Source organism: Eptatretus burgeri, chromosome 6, assembly GCF_056783735.1.
Source record: "Eptatretus burgeri isolate ZD-2024b chromosome 6, Ebu_testis_v1, whole genome shotgun sequence".
Classification (NCBI taxonomy): domain Eukaryota; kingdom Metazoa; phylum Chordata; class Myxini; order Myxiniformes; family Myxinidae; genus Eptatretus; species Eptatretus burgeri.
This window is the reverse complement of record NC_140966.1, coordinates 80,361,973-80,385,708: the sequence shown is the minus strand read 5'-3', so window position 1 is coordinate 80,385,708 and position 23,736 is coordinate 80,361,973. Positions and strand designations below refer to the sequence as shown.

General features: G+C 41.6%; 1 long non-coding RNA gene across 2 annotated transcripts in view; it reads right to left on the bottom strand.

Annotated features, from left to right (window-relative positions):
• Positions 1-23,736, bottom strand: part of LOC147025153 (uncharacterized) — a 134,139-nt gene that overhangs the window by 96,330 nt on the left and 14,073 nt on the right. Inside the window, exons 1-2 of one of the 2 annotated variants that reach the window (XR_015058854.1) lie at positions 15,514-15,826; positions 10,515-10,597 (exon numbers count right to left, since the gene is read on the bottom strand). This is a non-coding gene — a long non-coding RNA (uncharacterized LOC147025153). Of the gene's footprint in view, positions 1-10,514; positions 10,598-15,513; positions 15,827-23,736 lie in introns of those variants that run through there. The other variant, XR_015058855.1, reaches the window with a different exon arrangement.

Here is a 23,736-nt window from a genome sequence, read left to right as displayed (position 1 = left end):
GGTTAATTCTTCGGGCCGATCGGATTACCTTCACCGCGTTTGACTGCGTCCATTCTCACACGCACGTTCATGGCACGAGGTGCATCACTTTTCCCGTGCGCGGTGAATTGTGGCACATCGAGCAGGCAAGGTAAAGTGAGGACTGCACAGTGAATGCTTGTGCATGGGGGAGGGAACGGTGGCTCTCGTTGAGGCCTTGGGTGAATGAATGGAGGGCGGGGGCTCCATTGTAAGTTTCCTCAGAATAACGTGGCATTTTCCAGCAGCTGCACCGTGGACTTGCCCCCATCGCATGTGCACCAATGAGGAGGCTCGCACGAGCCGAGAGGGGAAAAAGTTATATATGAAGAGGAAGAGGACACCAGGTGTGGCGCCGCCGAGGGCGTGGCCTCTTGTTAGATTGTGGGGCCAATATAAAGGTATCACAGAAACATTGAAGTGTAACCCTGCTAGGCAGGTAATCTAAGTCAAGTGGCTACGGCTGTGTAAGAACAACAGCCTGTTGGACCACGGAGTTATCTGTGGTCAGCGTCCTCAGGACAAGGTGTTCATGAGAAACTCAAGTGCTTCCCCTCGTGGTTCACTACTAATGCACCACAAGGGGCAGAATAATACAATTGCATAGATGAACAAGCAAATATACATAACATGTATAAGCAGGAAAACTGTGCTCTCAGACAAGAAATGGAACCCAGGTCCTCTGGTGAGCCCCACTAGTGCTCTGGAATCCGAGTGCTCTTTCCGCCACTGCTTCCGGGACACTCACTGCCAACCATAGGAGCAATGATGGCCTGTCGATGAGAGGGTATTCTCCCCACCCCCGCTAAGTGAGGGGAACAAATGCATGTTCACTATTATTACACAACCGGGTGTAATAATAGCAAACATGGATTTGTTTTGTGTGATTGCTACACAATACAATTGTACAGCTGAACAGGCAAACATACATAATGTGGGAAAACAATGCGCCCAGACCGATTCTCCATGTTGGAGAATTGTGTGCTCTGCTGGTCGGTCACCCAGATGGCAAAGCACTGGAACAGTTCACCAGAGGAACTGGGTTCAATTTCTGGTCTTGGTGCATCATATATATATATATATATATATATATATATATATATATATATATATATATATATATATATATATATATATATATATATATCATAGACTCCTATAGAGAAGGACTGGAACTTCACGATCTCAAGGTTTGTAACTTGAGTCTGAAGGATTAACTTGGGTCCGGGGCTAAAATGACTTCTAGAAGGGCTGGAGACACGATCTCGGAATCCATATAGAGGTTTTTGAGGATGGAGAGTTCAATAGTGTCATTTGAAACACCACCTGAGGTCACCTTCAAGGTCAAAATGTCATCTTTAAGGTCAAATTACTGAATTTCGGTATTCTTTGCCCGTTTTTGTGTCTAACTCATAGAGGAAAACTTTTTTAAATTCTATGACAAAACATGACATTGTGCACCTATTTCACCTACTTGCTGATTTCTATATTAGCGTTAACTAATTTTCTTGCGTTAACTAATGTTTGTTTCTCTTTCAGAAACTGTCCAGCTGTTGATCTCACAGGATCTTTGTGTTGTTTCCTGCTTTGGTGACAATATGCCACGTCGTTGCAGATGCTTTGGTTGCAGAGGAAACTATGATGGGATGACTTATGTAAAGGTCATATCCTTCCCAAAAGATCCTGAGGAGAGGGAGAGATGGATATTGGCAATGCCAAATGAGAAAGAAAGCTTGAGGTGCTTAAAGGAGATATATATTTGTGAGACATTTCAATTGTGATTGGTTGTCAGTTAGGGGTGGCAAACGACCAAAAGAACACCCATCAATATTTCCTGGAGTACCGAAATCAGCTTTGAAGCAGGTGACCTCAGCCCCAAGCCCAACATCATCTTCTACGTCAGAATCAAGAGCTAAGAAGATGCAGGCAGCTGATGAGGCCGCAGACAATATCCAAGATTTCGACCACTTCTGTGCTAAAATCAGCTCCTATTTTTCTGGCATTAACATCATAAAAATCCAGGAAAACCTTTACCTATCAAGAACTGATGCTACTGGACAAACTGTCGAGCAGTTCTTTCATTTCCAACAAGTTCACTCACCTTTTGGATTTCTATTCTTGAATAGAGTTGAGAAAGATGGCATTGAGGTGCCCAAACGACTTTTTCCTTTGCAGAAGAACAGCCTGCTCTCAAAATGGTCCCAGGTTAGATCCATAACTGACCAGGTAAACATCTATGAATGCACAAGCAAGGAAATTCTTCAGCTTGTAATAAGCCAGCTCTGTTGGATGACTGAGGCACACGAGCTTCCTCATTTCACCTTCCTTCTGTCGCAGCTGCATCTTATGTTCAAACCTCTTGATCGTCGCCGATTTGATACTGATACTATTATTTTCACAATGCAGCTTCACAACATATCACCCAGTGCATACAAAATGATTCGTCGATCCGGCTTCATCATTCTACCATCAACAAAAAAGGTAAAACAGATGCTTACTAGTAGTCAGCAAGACTCCAACCTCAAAACCTTGTTCGACCAGCTTAAACCACAGCAGCGTTTGGTCAATTTAATGTTTGACGAGGTAAAGCTGGTCGAGACATTGCGATTTTCTGGAGGGCATGTTGTAGGATATGCTCAAAATGCAGCAGCGGGTGGTGAACACGAAATACTTGCTTCACATGCTATGGTTGTTGAAGTTTCCTGCCATTCCGGTGGTCCACGCTATATTCTACGCATTTTGCCCTGCAAAAAACTAACTGCCGATCAGCTGAAGGAACTCCTTATCGAAGCTGCATCAGCTGTAGTTGGTGCTGGTGGTACTGTGATTTCTTTGATATGTGACAATTTCAATACCAACCGCAGTGTTTATTCAAAACTTGGAGGACCAGGAAGTTGCTAAGTGCTGTCAATTCAAGAGCAATCTATGTTCTTGGTGTACAACTACGTGCACATCTTCAAAAATGTTCGCCACAACTGGATTACTGTTGATGGCAAGACACTCATTTGTCGTAGATGGTCATGAGTACAAAGCTTAGTGGAGTGATATTCAGAAGGTTTATGAGATCGACCGGTGTATTCCTATTCGCTTAACCAAGCTAACGCACACCGCTGTTTTCCCCAAGCCCCTTCAACGCCAGAGCATACCATTGGTATGCCAAGTGTTCAATGACAAGACTGTCGCTGCTTTAAAGACCTTCAAGGATTCACTGGGCATCAGCGAAGACACAATCATCTCACCCAGATAATGAGTGAGTGGTTCAAGATGATGAACGTGAAAGACCGTTTCTCAGCTATCCATCTGCGCGACGAATCCAGCCTTGGACAGCAGACTGTACAAGTTTCACTAGGCTGGAGCAGGCCTGTCGAATTATATCTTCCTGCGCATGGCAAGGAGGTGGTGGTCGTAAGCTGAAGCTAACTCAGCAAATTGCTGAAGCCTTCACTGTGTCCACACGTAATAATGTGGATGCTGCCAAATTGCTTCTGGCAGAGAAAGATTTTGACTACGTTCTTCCTGCTATATTTGCAGATGAAGCCTTGGAAAAGTTTTTCGGCCAAGCCAGGCAAAGAAGCGGTGGAAACTTCTACATTGACGTACTTGACATTATGGCTGCAGCTAAAATTGTAAATTTGCAAACACTCATTAAGCATGACATTATGCCCGAATCTAGTTCTCATGTGATTGATTGCGACAAGAACTACAACTTCCATAAATCCAGATGAGCGAAGTGAACTCATTGACGAGATTACTCCTCAAGACACTCAGGATCTCTTGGGGCCTGACGATGCCCTTAAGCATAAAGTAGTTTATTTGGCCGGACACCTTGTTCATAAATATGGCGATAGCACTAATATGGAGGAGATCATTGATGATGAAGATGGTAATGAGGTGTCATCTGAGTTTCTAGATAATTTGAATAGAGGTGGATTGAGTGTGCCGACTATGTCAACCGTCTTTTTTGTACATAATGCTATAATTTGTATGACAAGACTAAAATGCGTTGCCGATTTCATTTTGTTGAGCTGTTATCCTCTGTAGATGCACCTTTAGCTCGTAGTAATGCTGCATGTATTACTTCAGCAAAAAATTCTATTGAAAGCTCATGTCCTCAATGTAAGTGACAAAGAAAAAGCTTTGGGATGCCTCAGGAGGAAAGAAAAGCTCTCCAACTTGTGATAGACAGACATAGTTGTAATAGGGATAGTGTTGTGACATGCATATAATGTTTATGTCATACGATATATGACAATAAATATCAAAGTTTGACAGCTCTACACACTTGCATCTTATTACAATCAGCCATCTCTCATGGTTTATGAGTTAGACACAAAAATGGGCAAAAAATACTAGAATTCAGTCATTTGGCCTTGAAATATGACCTTTTGACCTTGAAGATGACCTCAGGTGGTGTTGAAAATGACACTGTTGAACTCGCCGTCCTCAAAACCCACGATATGGATCCCGAGATCGTGTCTCTAGCCCTTCTCGAAGTCATTTTAGCCCTGGACCCAAGTTAATCCTTCAGATTCAAGTTACAAACCCCGAGCATGGGAGGTTCCTGTCCTTCTCTATAGGAGTCTATGAGATATATATATATATATATATATATATATATATATATATATATATATATATATACATATATACATATATATATATATATATATATATATATATATATATATATATATATATATATATATATATATATATATATATATATATATATATATATATATATATATATATATATATATATATATATATAAGCCTGGTGTGTTGGCGCAGTGGTTAGGGCAGCAGCTTGGGATACAAAAGGTCCTAAGTTCAAGCCCCGTTGAGCCACTGAATTAATACACCAGGGGGTTGACTCAGCCTGTCATCCTTCCGAGGTCGGCGAAATGAGTACCAGTATATTGGGCCGGTGTATACCCTGGTTAAAATAGGTGTACCATATCCCTGTGTCATAAGAGGCGACCAGGGTTGCGTCAGGAAGGGCATCCGGCGTAAAACATGTGCCAAATCTCTATGCGGATCATACGGATGATCCGCTGTGGCGACCCCTCACGGGAGCAGCCGAAGGAAGAAGAAGATATATATATATATATATATATATATATATATATATATATATATATATATATATATATATATATATATACATATATACATACACACACACACACACACACACACCAGCAAATACAACCTGTCGCTTCGCTGACAGGGGTATTAAGGGGAGGTGGGTGGGAGAGAGAGGATGGAGGTGAGGGAGAGAGGAGGCAGGAGAAGCTATGAAGGGGGGAAGAGTGAAGGGGTGGGAGGCAGTGAGGTGGGGAGAGCTATGCCTCACCAAACGTTGCTATATACGACGGGAGTGACGGCTGTGTGTGTGTGTGTGTGAGAGAAAGAGATAGAGATAGAGATAGAGATAGAGATAGAGATAGAGATAGAGATAGAGATAGAGATAGAGATAGAGATAGAGATAGAGATAGAGATAGAGATAGAGATAGAGATAGAGATAGAGATAGAGATAGAGATAGAGATAGAGAGGTGAGGGGTGGAGGTGGGGTTAGCAAAGAGAATGAAGGATGAGTGACACTTAATGACCGAACACACACAAAAAAACCTCATGTCAGAACAGCTGTACACATGACACAACAGAGCGTGTAAAGGAATCCACTGGCACATCTGCAATTTGTAACATCTGTATTGTTCGGCCAGATCAGATATGCATCTTGCTTCAGGTATCATGTATTGTCAGGTCAGGCCAGATCAGATCTGTGACTTGCTAAAGGTATCATGTAAAGCTGAACTAACATGTTCCATGGTCGGGTTGTCGACGACTAATCTGTCTCCCCCCACCAGGTTTCCTGGTGAGGAAAGTGTTTGGATATGGACACCCAGCAGGACTAAAAACAAAACCTGTCAAATAGCGGAGGAGCTCCTTGTGAGCCAACGGTCATCCATATCTAGTGCCCAACTATGTCTGCAGACGTCCTCCTGCAGTTGGGTTACTTCTTATTAGGAGGTTGATGGCAGGATTTTCACTCCGGCCACCGTAAAACCCTTCATTCCAAAAAACATTTGCGAAGGAAAAAACAATCTGAAAACCCACTTCGTGGGAGTACCTCCTGTGCAGCTTCCCTTCGCAGGGCAGCTCACCGGATGACGGGATTGGGGCAAAGCCTTTGGGACCCCCAATCTCTGATGATAGGAGGGAACCCACGGGGTAACATTCCCGGGTCAGATTGCAGGAGTGTGTGTCGGTGTGGTGCTGAGGAGTCATGCACCAGATGGTGGTCTTCTTCGGTTAACCTGAGGCGGTCCCTTCGGTTTGGTGCCTGGAATGTCCTATCCCTAAGAGAGGATGAGCACCTGTCTCTCTTATCATCTGAGCTCAAGCATTTGGACATCGGTATTGCAGGACACTGAGGTTCGGATCATGGTGGGTGGTTACACCTACTATTGGTCTGGTCGTTCTGATGGTTACCATGCCCAAGGAGTTACTGTAGCTGTGTCCAATAAGCTGACTCCATTGAAAATTGAAGTAACACCGGTCAACGAGCGTATGATGAGACTAAGGATTCGTCACTCCTTGAGTGTCATTTCCCTGGTCTCTGTTTATTCTCCGACTGAGGCGAGTGATCTCACCATGAAGGATGCATTCTACGCCACGCTCGAATTTGTGGTTGATCAGTGCCCTAGACGAGATACACTTCTAGTCTTGGGGGATTTCAATGCATCGACTGGAACTGATGGGGATGGTTATGAGACGTGTGTTGGTCCCCATGGGTCTGGAATATCCGATTAATATCAAACCTTGAAAAGGCACATCTACAGGGCCCCAGCAATATACCTGGCAAGTTTCAATTAGATCGGACCAGTGGTTGTTGAGAAACAGCGGTCACAGACACAGACACAGCTGGAATTATAGATAGATATGGAGAAGCCAAATTAATAATTAAAAAAAAAAATTTCATTATTATTATTACAACTAGCAGAGTACATGCCAGATGGGCAATCTTGTTCCAACCATGCAACACATTCTTCTGATGCATACCTTTATTTGATTGGTGTATAGGCAGCTAACAGCTCTGTGTGAGTAAAAAAAAAATCCCAGTTATGTGAATGAAGCAAAAACATACCTGCTAATAATTCAAAACACCTCACTGCACTGGAAAACGGGAGGACAGGAACACTGTAGTGCAAATGGTGAAGACTTGTAATACCCTCTCCCACCTGGAGACGGTGCTTCATGATATACATTTACATAGAGAATTTGCGTCGGTTCGCCATTGGTTGGACTACTTTTTCACCATTGGTTCGACGACTCATGTAGAATGTTTTATTGATAATTGTGATGTCATAGGTCACGTGGTGTGGCAGCCATATTGGAAAAATGGGAAAACTTTGGACCTCTATCTCTGAAACCGCACCAGGGAAAAAATTGAAATTTGGCACATAGCAAGTACTCCTCATGGGGAATGAGTATTGTTTTTATATGACGTCATAGGTGCCTTCTTTATGACGTCATAATTGCATAGGTAGAATGCCACATCCATTCAGTATGAAAATTTTTTGAGGATCATCAGTCACGTGATTCGGCAGCCACATTGTTTTGTTTTTTTTAACCTTCAAAAATCCTCTTCTCTGGAGTGGCTGAACAGATCAAGACAAAACTTTACACGTATGACTGCCTGTCCATGAGGAACAAAAGGTTCACACATATGATGTCATTGGTCACATGCTTTGGCAGCCATATTGGATTTACCCTTAAACCTATAAAAATACACCACTCAAAAGAAGTCCTGGTGAGGGTCTGCAATCTCTGATTGCTCTTTCTCTTTGTTTTCTTTCGAGATTTCATCCCTTTATGTTTCTGCATTTTGATATGTAAAATGTGCTTTTTAAAAATAATTTTTTTAAATAATAAAATGCTTCATGTTTTATATATTTTGATACTTTGGTATGGATTAAATCCATCGACTATATGTTATTAAATTGTTTTACTACCCGTTTCAGTCGATTTGGGGGATGGGTTAGATATGTATCGCTTTTGAAATGGTTCTCTCCACTGTCCATTTCCCCCCATCCCACAATCCTGGCCTGGTTTGGTTGAGTCCACATTCATGTTGGATTTCTTTTTGTAATAAAACGATTAATGTTTTATATATATTTTAAATTTTGTATTGTGTGCACTAGCCCAGAGACAAACTAACTTATCCGCGTTGGAATCACCATCATGGATTCAGCAGTTATCGAGTTTGGTCGAGCTACAGTTTTACATTGTATTTAGAGAGGAATAAGCAGAATAAGATGTACAAATTGGCATTTTAGCGATCTCTCAATGTGATGCTTTAGCGATGTTGTTATGGTCTTTTTAAATCTTGGTATCTCATAAAACGCTCGAGAATAAAAGTTATGGCTTTTAAATGCTTATGACTTCACTCTATCGTATTCTCTGAGCATATCATTGTTTACACATTTGAATAGGTGACTAGTGCCTTTTCCTATATCATCCCTCTATATGGAGTACTACCATACTTCATGATAGATTATATTATTGTTATGATTCGAATGCATTTTAGGCTTTTTTTGTTCTATTAGTTTTTTAACATTTTTTTCTGAGAAACCACTTGTCAAATTGACAAAATTTTCAGGGTAAGAGTGACCCCCCCCCCCACCTCCCACATGGACAATATTTTAATGATAATTGTGACATCATAGGTCATGTGGTATGGCAGCAATCTTGGAGGCAATGCAAAAAAATAAAATAATAATATCCCTGAAACCGCTGATTGGAAAAATTTGAAACTTGGCAAATCTCATTCTACTCTCAATGAGGAATAAAGGTTTGTAAGGATGATGTCATCAGTGAAGTGGTACACCAGCCATAAATGTTTTGATTTAAATCCTTGTTTACCTTTGAGATTCAGTGTGCATGTCGAGGTCATAGCATTTTTACCCTTTGAGCTTTTGTCATCAAATCTTCAGCAAACCATAGTTATGAGATTGTTGAGAACATTAATGAATAAAATGTACAATTTTTTTTAACTCGTTTTCTTCAAGTATAGGTTGAGTACAAAGCAGATGCAGACAGGTTTTGCATTTTGAGATGCTTTTAGTTTGTTTTTTTGGTCCTTTCTAATTAAAAAGTTCAACTAATCCAAGAGTAAGCACCAATTGGTCACAGTTCAAAAACTACATGAAACTTCAGGAGTTCCTTCTGATGGGTGGTCTTCTCAACAGCTGGAGGAGAAAGCAGTTTTGGAAAGCTGATTATCGGTTTAAAAAAAAAAATAAAAAAACACGCATGAATAGAAATGAGTGAGCAGCTTTAGAGAACGGATTAGAAAGCCATTTGGGATGTTGCAAAAGCTGTTGGTCGTTGAAAAAATTGCAATGAGAGTGAGATTGAAGCAAATGCAGTAGATAAAGATCTTCAAATGTATCTCAGAGTTCTGCCAAGTGGAAGATGAGAAATGATGCTCAAAGCTCAACACTACATATCCTCAGGAAACTTTTTGGGGTTTGTTGGGCTCTGATTGACATGGAAGTGAAATACAAACTCGAGCATCATAGATAGGTCAAAAGAGACAAAGGAGTATCTTTCAGTTGGAAACATGAACATGAACAAAGTCGATAAAGATGAGATCGATTGCAAAGTTTAACAGGATGTGAAAATAAACAAATTCTGAAATAATGAGAGAAATGCGGTTGGCATTTGTTAGATAGAATATAAAATACCAAAGACCTATATTTCATCCACAGTTTGGGTCAAGATCTTTCTAAGCATTAAACTATTGACTGTTGAGTAATGTTTCTGAGTAGTTACAAATTCGGTATCGGTTTTCTGCTGCAGCTCTTGGGAGGTAGAACGGGGCATCTGATCAATGGAGAAGAATTGTTACAAGCAGAGATTAGTGTTTCTAACTTCGACAACAGCTGTCTAAAGATGGGGAGTCGGTTTACATGTCTGCTCCACATCTGACTTTCAAATCACACTGATCCCTGCAGTTGCTCTTGTCCTTTTGCTGATGGTTTGTACCAATCAAAAGTAGCTTTCAGATATGTATAACTTGGGGTTTGAACAAACTTTTATTATCATAAACATGACTACTGCAATTATACTAAGTTGGAGCAATCATCATCCTAAGACCCATTTACACCACTTGTTATCGTCTGTGTTGATTGGTGCAGTGAAACACAAGGCCCAACTTAATGGGAAGATAAGATTTGGAACTGTTATTGAAGCTAATAAGATCATGCAAAGATATTTTTAGGTTGCAATCTCTTAATTATTACCTACATGTGGGATGGGCGGGAAAGGGGAATTGAAAAACCCACCCTTTTTATGAAGCAAAAAGCGGGGTTAAGCAATTGGTTCACTTGATCTGTCTGTCTGCAATGTTTATGATCGAGCAACAACTTCATTTCGATTTAATGTTACATTTTGAACACGAATTGGAACATTAATCGGAAAAACGAACCTGTCGTTGAGCAGTACTTTGAATCTGAATTTGTCCCAATCACACATATGCAGAGAGGAGATTGTTTTCATCTGAATGCGTGTCTGGCAGGGAAACAAAAGTGAAAATCATTCCAAGCAGGAAACTCACTGTATTTAAGGGCATCAGAAAGTACACAAACAACAGGCAGAAATAACTCGTGTAACATGTTAACTAAGTGATGTAAAAGATGCTGCATCAACGGTGGTAAACTTCCGATTTTTTTTTCTACGACATTTAAAATCTTCTATTTAAATTGAATTGCAGGCTTGAACATTGTGGAACACAAATCACCCGATTGTCACTTTCAAAAAATACCTTTCGTTGATCAGTATTTGGACAAAATATTACGATATTTCACATCATCTAGCCCAATAAAATTTGCTGCTCGCAAACCCAGCCCATGTCCTTTATTTCTCTTAAGATTATGTGGAGTAAGGTATTCTGTGAACTCTCTAGTTACCCTCGCCAAAGGAGAGGGTATTGAATTTGGGTCCATTTGCTTGTTTGTTTGATTTTCTGCTCAGAACTTTCATGTTTATCTCCACAACCGCTTGTTGGATTGAGACAAAATTTTCAACTTTGGTGCGACTACTCAAGCATAATGTTATAATGATAATTATGACGTCATAGGTCACGTGGTGTGGCTGCCATGTTGGAAAAACTTTGTACCTCTCTTTCTGAAACCGTACCAAGGAAAAAAATGAAACTTGGCAAAAAGCAAGTATTCCTCATGGGGAATGAGTGTGATTTTTATGACATCATAGGTGTCTTCGTTATGATGTCATAATTGCATATGTAGAACGCTACATCCGAACAGTATGAAAATATTTGAGGGTCATCTCGGTATATAATGGTCCACAAAACTTTTTTTGATGACGTCATCGGTCATATGATTCGGCAGCCATATTGTTTAAAAAAAATTCTCTGAAATGGCTGAATCGGTCATCACTGCCAGCAGTTATAATTATGTCTCTTATTAATTACATAACACACCAATACACAAACACCAAACAAAGTGCACCACACAAAACTACACAAACACCACATAACACCACACAAAACAAGTCCTGGTAAGGGTCTGCAATCTCTGATTGCCCTTTTTCTTATGAACATTTGTTATCAGGAGACCACCCATTTTTTGCTTGTCTACCATGTTACTTGACTTGCATCCAATGTCATCCTTTTTAGTACGTTTGATATACATCCTTGGAATAACATAATTTGGATGATTAAATGTGTAATCATCCCATCCAGCTTCGTTTCACCAGTCTGTTTGCACTGGTCAGGTTGAATACCTACTACTACTTCTTTAAAGGGCCCAATGATTCCCAACTTATTGTGGGATCGACAAGGAAAACCTTGTGTGGCCCAAATCTATCATAAACCAACTGGCCAGGTCTGACATTCGACTTAAGGTGGTAAGGATTTGTAAGTTGTTCCTGGCACCAGCGCTAAGTCACCTACTCTTCACATTAGACACCATTGTATCTTTAACGTCCACCAGCAATCAATGCTGACAAATGTTTCCTCCAGCTTAATGTCCTTCTGATCAACGTTTCAAACATCAGTGCCTCCCCTGAATGTGAAACTCCAGGATGACAGTTTATCGTTGGGTTGAGATTCGAACCCAGATTAGAACGGTCAAAAGGCAAGTGTGCATACCGAAGCTGTTTTGTCAGCCGCTTTTGGATGACGAATGGAGATTGAAGAGTATAAAGACATCCAATGAGTCCATCTGAAGAACTCGATGACTCGAAGAGAGATTGATGGATGGGAAGAAAAACTTGTCTACAGGCCTCTGCTCTCTTCTCCCCTGACTGTAGCAGCAACTGAATCAACAGTTGAGATGTTTCAGACTGCGAGGGTTTGTGCAAGTGTCACCATATCCATCTTCTACCCTAATGATGGACACAGTGACTACTGCATGAGCATATTGGTGCCCAAAACCTCTCAACTGTTGATTCAGTTACTATGACAGAGTTACTACAACAGAGGATAATGCAACATTGGTCGATGACAGCACTGTTCCAACACTCTGACAAATGAAACCGATTTCCTGACAAAAAATGAATGAAGTGTCGATTGTTCAATAACATCCAGACAAGAAAGGAAACAGACATTAAGAACAATTTTGAAGAATTCAACAATAACTATCCTAATTATGTTAAAAAGGGAAAAATATTCCATTTCCTGGAATCCAATGCTATGTTTGATCGAATGACCAAGCCACCTGCAGTTACACTGAATCACACAACTTACTGTACGTACCATCAAAGGATGGCCTTTTAACTCTATTTCTGAGCTCATCGGCTCAGAATGAGCAAAAGTTTGAGAGAATTTTTTTTTTCATTCTATAACTTTACAGTGTTTGGTGAGGGTTAGAATTACTCCGGAATGCAGCAGAGCACGTGGGAAATCCATAAAAATTACAGTTTATTTATTTTAACTCATTGTGGGCACGATTCAGTGATTTCCATCGTGTGCTGCCTTTTTGGCTGCTGGTTGCATCATTGGTTAGGGGCGCAGCTTTGTCGCTGATGCAGTGCCCCCATTACCAGTACACTGGTGCTCATTTCACCAACCTCGGAAGGATGATAGGCTGAGTCAACCCCTGGTGTTAATTCAGTGGCCAAGGAGGCTTGAGCTGAGGACCCCAGGATCCCAAGCCACCACCACCCTTACCGCTAAGCCAGCACCAGGCTACCGATTTAGTGGTGAGAAACATGAATGCACTGGGTAATGTACAGGCTGGGTGATGTGCAAGGGAAGGTGTGTGTGTGTGTGTGTGTGTGTGTGTGTGTGTGTGTGTGTGTGTGTGTGTGTGTGTGTGTGTGTGTGTGTGTGTGTGTGCCTCAACATTGCAGCAAATACAAGTATCATCCTTTCACTTGAGAAGGATCATCAAATTAATCCACCTATCGATTTACAAGGACAGGCACTGTTAGAAGTTCATGGTCATGAAGTCAGAGGCATCAATAACAACCATGAGGTCTCTTACGCACAATATAGCAAATCTGGCCATGAAAGCCAGCCCCAAATTCGGCATTCTGAATCGTTCAAATTGATTCCCTAGAATATCAAAACTAATGACAGCCTACGAGCCCCTTATCAGTGGCTCAATGGAGTACTGGTCAACCCCCACATTACATCCGTCTCATAGATACTGTGATATTGAAAGCTCTCAACATTATTGTGGTCTACCATATTGAGGCAGAAGCACAAGGCTCGTTGCTCTCGTATCACAAACAGGTCAGTGGCCTCTGTTGTTTTTTGTTTTTTTTCCATCACCTCCAATCTGATATAGCTTCCTCTACTCTCTCAAGCCTTGATCTTCATCAGATCCTTCAAGATGCATAACATCTTTCCAGTAAACCCCTCTTGTTTAAGCTCACAAAATCTAGGCTTACTCCTCACCTCCAGTCTTTATTATCTTGCCAAAACGAAGTTTTTTCAAGATATGTTAGTGAGCTTGGATGTTTTTTTTTTGTCTGTAATCACGTATAAAAAATTCTGCAGAGCACATTTATCATTGGAAATTTTTGTAACTTCGCATATCAGAGGCCTATAGAGGTCCCTTTCAGTGCACAAAATTTTGAAGGTCAAGGTCAAAGGTCAAGGTCACTGTCGCAAATCAGGGGAGTCGACGAAACCCTTATTTTTTGAGTAATTTTGATCGGATCGTCTTCAAACTTCATGGGAATATAGTTCATGGTCTGGCGCTCAGCTGATAAATTTTTGGTGGCGATTGGCCTTGACCTTCATGGTTAGCACCTCAGGTCAAACATATTTGACCCCAAGGTCAAATTTTCAAGTTTTAGGAACCATATCGTGTAGTACCTCAAATTGAACACCTCGATGAGTGCTTTCTAGATTTGTCAAGCTTGAGACATTATGACGTCATTTGGTGACGTTATGAGGCAAACGCATATTTTTCATGGTTACTCAGTACAACGATTCTCATCGGAATCTCTCGTAGGCAGATATTCCTCAAGGAGTCACTCCTGGTGGATAGCAGCTCTGTTCACCTCAGTGTGACCTTAAAGAAGTCACACGTGGTCACCTTTTGGCAAGATGCGGGTCACCCTGCGGGCGACATTGGTTTATTTCCTCTTTTCTTATGTTTGTTCAACTGTCTCCTTGGGGCTGGTGAATCACACTCTTCCCTCCATGGCTTCAAATTGGTGGAACCATGTTATGTCATCCTCTAACCCTGCCCATGATATTTCTATCCATATTAAGTCACCATAAATCAACCCTCTGACTAGTGGGTCACTGCAATCTCGACCGTTTCTCTTCTTTCTCCTCTTTTATTTCCCTTGCTCGTTTTATCCAACCGTTGCCCCACTGCCTTGTGTTGTCCAACTTTTGCCCCACTGCCTTACTGTCATTATGTTGCCTTTGTGCTCTCTCTCACCTCACTCTTCCATGAGCTTGGATTTTATACAAAACAAGGAACTCGTACTCTACATCTTTTGATTGTTATGAGGAATATATCTGTGTAGTATAAAAGCTAAATCTTGAACAGTTTGTGGACTATTGCGAACACTCTACAAGCCAAGCTACTGAGATGGTTGCCATGGCAATATTATTTGGCCAATCAAAGCAATGATCTAATAAGGCTGAGATAATGTCATGAGGAATAGATATCTGCAATATGAAAGCTAAATGTTAAACAGTTTTTGAAATATCACGTACACAAAAGTACACGGACAGATGATCGGTCAGTTGGTGAGCGAGAGCTCATTTTAACCCTACCGGAGGGGCGGGGAACCAAAAAATATTTTTAAAAACTACGAGGTACATAAACTACATCATGAAGGCCTATGTTGAGCCTGGCAATTAGAGCTGTAGCATTTTTCAACTTGGGTTCAATACCCTTAAAAACAATTAAAGCCGGGTTACTGATTTAAAATAGAATACGTATTTTCCTCAACGGTTGTTTACTGAATGTGGTATATTCTCATTTTTAAGTACCCACTTGGTTTGTGAGGCAGATTGTTTGTAAGGAATCACAGTACGAGAAAATGGTCGGGCTCGAGAGATCATTTCCTCCCCAAGAAAGGCTGGAGGAATGGAGATTGTAGTTAAGGTGGGAGGAATTGGGGATGGGGGATGGGAGCAGTTGACGAGAAGAGGAGCAAGAGCAGACTCTGCTGTGGGTCGAATGCCAAAGAAACCAGAATCTCAGGTCAAGGCCTCAGGCCTCAAGGAAGGCCTCTTCTGGGGATAACCTCAGATGATTTCGGCATCCCCAGACCCTAATCTTGGGAAGTTGCCACTGCAGGCATTTAAGCAAGCTGGGATGTGGGGAGGAGCAATTTCCACTCTTCCTCTAGGCCAGTGCTGTTTGCGGAGTATGTGTGGGGGGTGGGGGTTGGGGTGGGAGTGGGCCTGTGTACAAAGCAATCCTGAGCAGTCAGAAATGAAAAGCACCAGTGATACTTTACAGATGTATTCTGCTATTATAAGCAATACAAGGTCTTGATGGGCCGGTGTTGAGGTGGTGCTTCTTTTTAAAGTGAAAGAACCAAAATACATTTTTTATAACCGCGAGTCCACTTCCCTGCCGACCAATTAGTAGCTGTCATGTTGTCGCTACTTTTAGGTTTTCAAAAACACAATCTTCTTCAACTTAAGGCACTTTACAAGCAGTGCTTTGTGTGCCATGAATTAGCAATCTTGACAACCCAGTATGACTTATACCTCTTTCAATTTAGCAAATGTGTTTGCCTTGATATGTTTTTTGTGTGCCCAAGATGATGCAATTACCTTCCCCACCGAAAGTGGGCAGAGGTTATGTTTTAACCTCTGTCTGTGAACAGGATATCTCAAAAAGGTTGTGGACGGATTCATACAAAATCCGATGGATATGTTGAGTGGGTGATAAGGACGAATTGATTAGATTTTGGTGAAGATCCGGATGTAGATACTGGAATTTTTAAAATTCTTCTTCACCGAGAGATCGGGCCAAAAATGATATTTAGCATGATATCTCAAAAAGATGTGGACGAGTTGCGACAAAGCGAGGTGGATGAGTTGGCAATGTGAAAAGAACAAGCCTATTCGATTCTGGTGAAGATCTGGATTCAGATCCGACCTATCATTGGGATACAAAATGTAAACCGTTCGACTTGGTGGAGGTATGTGCTCTTCCGAGAGCCGTTCTCGTTTACGATAGCTTTCAATGAAAAATATATGTTCCTCGATAAAACAAAAAAAATCTTTCTGAGGTTGTGGTCTCACTGTTTGGTGAGGTACTGATGGATAAAATCTCGATGGATAAAGATCCCCAATTGCTCATGGGTGTACATTACGTCTCTAAAAAGGCATCAGATGTACCCATCTCTGTGCAAAACATTTGTTAATTAAATATTAAATAATCCATATGTACAGAGTTTGAGGATGTCACATTTGAAGTTTTGACATACAATGGAGGAGCTCTTGAATGGTTCCGGCAGAGAAGAGTTCTGAGCAAACTTGCTGATGGAAACACTTCGTTGAGCAGATGCCACATCTCTCTATCGAGTGCAGTCTGTGGTTGCTGGTTGCATCAGTGGTTGGGATGTGGCTATGGCGCTGATGCAGTGTCCCCCCTCCCAGTACACTGGTGCTCATTTTTCCAACCTCGGAAGGATGACAGGCTGAGTCAACCTCCTGGTGTATTTAATTCCGTGACCAACAGGGTTTAAACTCAGGACCCAAGGATCCCAAGCCACCACCCTAACCACTAAGCCAACACCAGGCGAGATGCCACATGGTCGAAGATGAAGGTGACAGGTTTAATTTTCCTCATTTCAAGTGAAAGGAGTGTTGGGATTTCCCTGTCTTAGTATCGACTACACATTTGACTAGTCTTGGGAAATTTATAATCTCACTCGTGCAGTTCGCCTTGAAAAGTAATCATTAATGAAAATTTTTTTTTTTTTTTAAACTCACAATTGCCAAGGCTGGTGGTGATCAAATATTTGAATGAACATATTTTAATGAGATATGGAAAGCTTGGTGTTAGCTTATCGGTTAGGATAGCTGGTTTGGGATCTTAGGGTCTTGAGTTTGAGCTCCCGTTGAATTAACACCAGGTGTGGTTAATTCAGCCTATCATCCTTCCAAGGTTGGTAAAATGAGGACCAGTGTACTGCTAATAGGAGCATTGCATCAGCAGCACAGCTGCACCAGCACCCCAAGCCAGTGATGCTACCTGCAGCATTGTGCTGCATATGGAGGAGGAGGAGGAGGAGGAGGAGGAGGAGGAGGAGGAGGAGGAGGAGGAGGAGGAGGAGGAGGAGGAGGAGGAGGAGGAGGATGAGATATGGAGAAACATACCATCAAGCACCAATTACAACCTCAGTGAAATTTTCAGAATATAGTTTTTGTTCGCAGTTCTGCCCTCTCCCCCCCCCCCACCCCAATTTCCTGCACCCCTCCACCTCACGTCGTCCACGATTTGATGTGATATATGCTTGATTACTCGTGGGATGTTGGACATTCCAATTCCCGCTCAATTAAATCAGGCTTTACTTCTCAATTAAAGTTTTATCAAACAAATAATTTCTCATTTTTCGACCATGACGAGCATTTTACACGCAATTTGCTGATTTATAACAGGGGCGAAGATTTCATAACAAATCAAAATGGTGGTTTGGACAACTGGCTTGGGATCTCACTTATGTGGGTGTAATTTTTGTGGAGGGGTGTGTGTGTGTGTGTGTGTGTGTGTGTGTGTGTGTGTGTGTGTGTGTGTGTGTGTGTGTGTGTGTGTGTGTGTGTGTGTGTGTGTGTGTGTGTTTTTCCAGAACAATTCAATTAATACTTATCAGTTTTAAAAACAATTGCATTAAATACATAACCTGATGCACAACTACTACTTCATCTACTACTACCATCAACTTATTTGCTTGCCACAATGACTCTCACTTTCTTGTGGGATCGGATCGGCCACAGAAAGGATTTGGCTCAAGTTTTTCATGAAACAGCTGGCCAGGCCTTCCGTTTGATTGAAGCTGATTTGTGCAGGCATTTTTACCTCCACCACCAAAGGTGGTGGAGGTTATGTTTTCACACCTGTCTGTCTGTCTGTCTGTCTATTTGTTTGTTTGTAAACAAAATATCTCAAAAAGTTGTGGACAGATTCGGACGAAATTTTGCAGAGAGCTTGGGTCTGTAACAAGGAGGAAATTATTAGATTTTGGTGATGATCCAAATCCAGATCCGGATCCGAGAATTTTTTAAGTGATTCTTCACCACCGAGTGATCGGGCCAAAAACGACATTTAGCAGGATATCTCAAAAGGTGGTGAAAGGCTTCGGATAAAACTTGGTGGATGATTTTGATTAGTGACAAGAACACGCCAATTAAATTTTAATTCAGGTGCGAATCCAGATCCGGCCTATCAGTGGGAAACAAAACGTAAACAAATCAGCCTGGCGGAGGTATGCGCTCCACTGAATGCCCTTCTGGTGTAATTTGTTTCAGGGTACCAATGCTCATTCATCAACTTTTCTTGGATTTTAATGTCCAATTACTGCTTGGGGAGTCGTGTCAGCAATCAAACCCAGACTGGACAACTTGAAGACAACGTGCCACCTTGTAAGACAATGCATGCATACTTGTGTTTAATGCTCAGGGAAGTGATGTGTTCCCAAGAATGCAAGTACTGTATGACAAATATTGTCAAACACCTATTATAGTATTGGTGACCAAACTCCCTTTCATCTGTACCAACACATCATAACCTTGCATACATTCCCATTGTGTCATAACACGTTTTCTCACAAACAAAATAATAATAATACTTAATAATCCTGTTCCAAGGAACTACAACTCGGAAGGAGACCATTTAGGCCCATCAAGCCTGCAGAATGACGACCAACCTATGGTTGTTTTTCTATGATCTGTCCTTTTAAAATGTTGAGCATCAAGCAAGGAAGCAGTATAGTAGTGTATGTACCATTACATATTTAAAGTCTTTGGTATAACTTTACTAGGGTCAGGTTCATCAACATCCCAGACTCAGAAGAAACACTGAAGTCTTAACCATTACACCCCATAAAGTCTGATATCCCTTGTCATGAATGGATTCATCACCAGGAACTTTTGAACTCTACCAGCCATGTATATTCTGATTTAAGATAGTTAAATTATGGAAAAGGTCTTTTGTTGTTGTTTGCCTTTGGTTGGTTTTACCTTTTTGTTCCTTAGAATAATTTTCAAACCTGCCGTTTTTGTAGTTGGTTGGGTTTGAAACCCTGTAAAAGTGTGAAAAGAGGTTTCAGGACAGCATTTTAACTTTTTTACCTGATGGATAAAGTTTGATGGAACTTCTGTGCCAATAAAACAAGAACAAAAGCAACGAGAGAGTTCATAGAACACTTTATGAACGGGTCGGTTTCTGCATGATAAAGCTTCATATCCACGAATCGCTGGATACATCGCAATGCTCATAAACGCTCGGAAATGACGGTGTTCATGCCTTTATTTAATTTTTGCATATGCGATAAGCTCGAGAATCTCAAAACCTGAGACAAATTAAAAAATTTAAACTGCGGAACTGACCTTAGTATCAGGCCTGACTGCTAAAACAGTGTTCATTTGTCCAATTCGCACATTGCTAGTTGGTGTATAGCATGAACGAATGCTAATTGCTTTCCAAGCCTGCTGTTCCTTATCAACCATTCAGTTGGAGTGCTTCCTTGAGTGCTTAAGCTACTTGGCAAGTACCCTTCAGTGGACAGTGGTCTGATGCACACAGTTCATGGCATCCAGTTCATCCGCTGAAAGTGTTGTAAATTGTTTTTTTCTGACAAGATCGCATTTTTCACATTTTTCTGTGATCTGCTTTCATTATATTAATAAACTGTAGTTAGATGTCACCCCTGTAACGTTTTATCACCCCAGTATGCTGCCCTCCCTTTCCATCACGCCACCTTTCCCTCATAATGCCTTCCCTTCCCCTCATGTGGCCCTCCCTTCCACTCCTCTCCCATCAAATCACACTGCCTTTCCTTCCCAACCCCTCATGCTGCCTTCCTGTCACATCCCCTCATGCTAACCTCCTCCCAAATCCTCTCCAACACCATGCAATTCTTCCGAGGTCGAGGAGAAGAAGGGATGTCAAAGATTATGCAAATTGGACAAATGAACACTTTTATAGTAGGCGGAACTGCTGCTCGGATCAATTGTGCAGTTGAAATTTTGAAATTAATTTGGAGATTCCAGTGCTTATCACATTTTAGTATAAAATGTGTGAGGAAATTAAATAAAGGCATGATCACTGGCGTGGCTTTTTCAATGATTGAATGAAAACACCCTCCCTTCCTTTCCCTTCACCTCCCCTCGCACTTACCTCCTCCGAAAGCCCCTCCCCCCTCTGCCCGCATGGACTTCTCTGGGCAGTGTTTAGTATGAGCTGTTTGAACGGCTGTTGTAACACATCACATTTCATTCAATCTTGTGCCGGCAGATGAGACCACCCCCCCCCCATCCCACTTCCCCTCAAATTCCTCTATCAAATGCAAGTGGAACTTCTCCTTAAGTCCAACGACCAAACGCAAGTCGAGAACCCCTCCCCACTTTCCTCCTCAAGTCTCCCTACCAAACGCAAGTCCAGAACACCCACTTCACTACTTCCCCCATCCTCTCTCTCCCACCTCCACCTGAAGTGTATAGCGATGTGTTGTGAGGTGTTGCTCTCCCCCCTGCATTCCTAGCTCTCCTCTTCCTCACCGCTCCTAGCTCCCCCACTCCTCCTTGCTCCCCTCCCTCTTCTCCACCTCACCTCCTACTTTCTCTCTTCCCCTCCACACAGCGAAGTGATGGGTTGTATTTACGATTACAGTTTCTTACGAAAAGGTGGCCCCGAGTAAAAAAAAAAAAAACCCAATAAATATGATCAGGTGTATGTTGTGGGAGAAGGGAGGGTTTGTGGGAAATACATAATCTGGCATTACACTAAATCATCTGCATTGTTGCAAAAATATTTCATTTACTATTCATACCCTTGCAGCAAACACACCCAGGCTGCGTTTTCCCTCACAATAATTATGGCTTTTGTTGACTATATTCCCACAACAGGACAGCGGATGAAAGGAGGTGAAACATGTCAGAACGTGTGTGGGAATTAACAATAATGGCAGGTAAATGTGGGGCACACATAGCATTTTAAGGAAGCTCACGTCATTGTTAGAATCGTTTGCGTGCAGAGAATGGCTGATTATAGGGGTTTACAAAGCGTGCCTGCACACAGCGTACGATGGGTGTCTTGCAGAAAATACAACAAACAGCCATTGTCAAATAATATTAGGATTTGATAATATAATTTGCATATGAAATTCGATATTATAATAAAAAAAAATTTGGGAGGCATTATGGCTCAAAGGAGCAGAACAAAAGTGGGCAATGGATTAACAGACAATAAAGGGCAAAGGAAAAAAGCTGGAGGATCATAAAGGGATCCTCGACAGCAGAACAGGGAGAAGAATTGCAATAGGTGGAATGGCGTCTCAGCTGGGATGGGAAAATGATAAATGTTTGTTAAAATGAAACTTCTGGCATAGTTGCAGTCTCTCAAAGACATAGAACCATCCACTGCAAAAAAAAAAATATATATATTCTATATAGGTTTGGGTTAGGGTTAAGGGATTTAAGGCCCAGTCACACCTTGACGTTTTAGCCAGCAATGGCAACGTATTAAAATGTATGTAAAACGCTGGCTTACGTTGAACTTTTGATGTTTTTTTTTAAAGATTCGGACGAATTCATAACGAGTTGGTCTTATGCATAACGTATTAGTAACGGACACAGAATGTTTTGTCGTGTTAGAGATAACTTATACCAACGAATGGTGAACCTGTTGTCGGCCTTCACAACCTATGCCCAACGATAGTCTAACTTATGCATAGAGCACTGCACGCATCGCCGACAATGACGTGGCGTAGGTTATGAAAAGGCTTCCGCACAACGATTCAAATCATAACCGCCGCAGAAATGGAAGTGTCAACATCGCAGTCACACCTTGGCGATCTTGCCAGCGTATGCCGACCTCTGAAAAATGTGTCTAAAACGCTGGCGCACGTCGAATACGTTTTGGGTAAGTTTGGTATGCGTGAATAGAACACTAAGGTACGCTATCATACGTCGTAGTAAGTGGAGTTCGTCTTGTAATTTTAAACATGTTGAAAATTTTACGACGTACTTACCGTATGACACACGCTCCGCATTCGCTGGCCATAAGTTGTAGGCACGTTACGTGATCGTTGACACACATCGACACATGTTACTTGTAAGGTGCTCATAGGTCGAAACACGTCAAGGTAATGGTTAGCGTCAATGTTCCAGACTCCCGGTTTTTTTTTTTTCTTCGGTATGACGGTGTTCAGTGTACAGTGCGGTTATGATTTAAATCGTGGAGCGGCAGCCTATTAATTATATTATATTATAACCGCACTAGAAATCGAAGTGTCAACATCACCATCATACCGAAGGAAGGAAGAAAAAAAAATTAAAAAAAAATAAAACCAGGGAGTCTGGAACACCGACACTAACCATTACCTTGATGTGTTTAGACTTATGAGCACCTAACAAGTAACGTGTGTCGATGTGTGTCACCGATCGCGTAACGTGAGTACAACACGTAACTCATAGGGTAGAAATAAGTTTCGGGTCCGCTAAACATTACCTCGACGTGTTTCGACTTTTGAGTAACTCACAAGTAACGTGTGTCGACGTGTGTCAACAATCGCGTGACGTGCCTACAACTTATGGCCAGCGTTATGCGGAACGTGTGAATCATACGCTGGCATAAGTCTTAAAATTTCAAGCATGGAAAATTTGAGGACAACCGAAAAGTACAACGTTTAAAGCCAGCGTACAACGACGTATGGCAGTGTTTTTCAGCGTGCTCTCAATGTTATCAAAACTTACCCATAACGTATTCGACGTGCACCAGCGTTTTAGACAAATTTTCCAAAAATCTTCATAAGCTGGCTAAAACGTCAAGGTGTGACTGGGCCTTAAGGAAAAACCAATGGTTCGGGAAGAATCGTGAGAATTCATATATATATATATATCTCATAATTAATGTCAGTGTGTGTCAGTCCATCTGTCAGTCAGTCCAACTCCTCCATAACTCCAAAACCATGAAACCTAGCAGCCCCAAACATTGCATGCATCCTCAGAGAGCTCCAATGTATCGCGTATGAATGAA